Source organism: Sinocyclocheilus rhinocerous, unplaced genomic scaffold (genome assembly GCF_001515625.1).
Source record: "Sinocyclocheilus rhinocerous isolate Xijiao unplaced genomic scaffold, SAMN03320098_v1.1 scaffold1228, whole genome shotgun sequence".
NCBI classification, from domain to species: domain Eukaryota; kingdom Metazoa; phylum Chordata; class Actinopteri; order Cypriniformes; family Cyprinidae; genus Sinocyclocheilus; species Sinocyclocheilus rhinocerous.
In genome coordinates, this window is record NW_015648500.1 from 5,170 (window position 1) to 7,256 (window position 2,087).

Sequence of the window (2,087 nt, forward strand, 5' to 3'; positions counted from 1 at the left end):
TTTAAAACTGTGTACTACATTTAATCAATGAAGTTGAGGGAAAGTTATTCATAAGGCGGATGTTATTGTAGGTTGAAATACTATGGACAAACCCCTCCACAGATCTGGTTATTGCCATTCTGAGGTCCCCTGATCACAAACTGGAGTACCTCTTGCATCATAGTGCATTCCAATCATTGAGGCCCCATGACTGGTTATTTGGAGAGATATGTCTATCGGGAATAAAGTATGAATGCCAAATAGTGCACCATTTGGCAAATACACTCAGTGTAAATGTATGTTCAATTTACAAACTCAATTAAGTTGTTAAAGCACAATGTGTATGTGTGCATTTGAAAGAGTTGGTTAGGCTTGCTTCAGACTGGCTAGGGTCTGATTTATGACATCCTGTTGTCTTGGGCCTCTTGTGGAATTTTGTGCTCCTAATGTTTCAACCATGTTTTGACCAAATCTTAGATTGTCTGATTCGGTCTGATATCCTACACTAGCTACTCACAAAAGGTAGATTTTGCGTATGCACAAAAGTTTTTTTATAAAACCATGCATAGGCCTACGCAAGAATCTGCGCAAAAAAAATCCCTTTATAAATCCCAGTCAGGGGAAGATTGTGCGTACGTGCATCTCCACCCCGACTCTTCCCCGAAATCACCATATATGGAACTTACAACGCCTAGTTTCACTATGCATAACCTTATCTGCATATTATTTCCATGCATATTCCCATTCACGCGACACCATGTTTACCACTGTCAAAGGTACAAGACATTAAGGAAATATGAGATACGGCTTATAAATGTCATTTGTGCCATACATTAATTTGTATTGCTAAAAATCATCTAATATCTTTGTTGTTTCAGATTAAGTATATCTAATTATCCATAAAAGTAAAACTGTTTAAAATAGTTATCAGATAAATATTTTAGAATAGAGTTGATCTTATTCTTTTACACTGGCCAAATAGTATTTCAATTATTTAAACAATTCAACATCTTTTTGCTATTTTTAGTGGAAACAGATAGGCCTGTGTTTATTGCAGTGTAAATACAATTGTCTGCGTCACTGACAAAGTATTTTAAAATGGAAACGTGACATCAACAACACAGTGTCCGCCATAATATCGAAGTAAGTGCGCAGCATTGATCATTAGTCTCGCTACAAAAATATTTTCTCGTAACATGAGATCTGCAGTTTAGTTTAAATATTAATTATTGTGCACCTATAGCACTCTTCGCTGTCATTAAAACATAACATGCCACAGGAAAAGGGAATATTTAATGTAAATGTGTATATTGACATGAAAATAGAGTTTAAAATCATTGTTTACTTCATTAATTTATTACTTTATTAATTTTATTAATTTTCCCGTCAAGTTTGTTTTTATATATCTCATTATTTTTATTATTTATATACACCTTTTGCGTAGGAAGTGGCGTATGCCTCTTTCAGGACAGGATTTGTGCATATGCAACGGTTATAAATGAGGCCCCTGTTGAATAAATCGACTGGATATTATGTTTTACATCTTCTAAAGTATTTGCTTTTGATTTAGCATTTAAGTTTCAAAATGTCATAATCTATTTGCATTGATGTTTTCAAACTTGCAGAACTGTCCATGGTACTGAACCCATCAGATTATTAAAGAGACTTCAAACAGGGTATACATGACATTAAACAGGATGTCTATAACTAACTTACATTTGGAACCATTCATGACAATTTGTATCATATATATAACTGACATTTTATATAAATTGCAGGTTGGCTTTTTAAATTGTTAAAGTTTCATTGAACATAAGTTTAAAAAAGGATTTTAACAACACAAGGAGCTTTAAATAGGCCTTCTCAAAAGACCTTCAAAACCTTTTCAACACAAAATTATTTTTAAATGGAAACTTGGGTAAAACAATACACATTCATTCACATTTATTTACGCATGTCAAAAGAGTATAACTTGTACAGCAGGCCATGATAATGTGGGGACTCAGCTGATTGATTTTGGCCACCAAATCATGGTAGCACATTTCTGAACCCAAACTGTATGCTTTGTTTAAACATGAGCAAAAGTGTTTGTACTAATGTGAGACGAT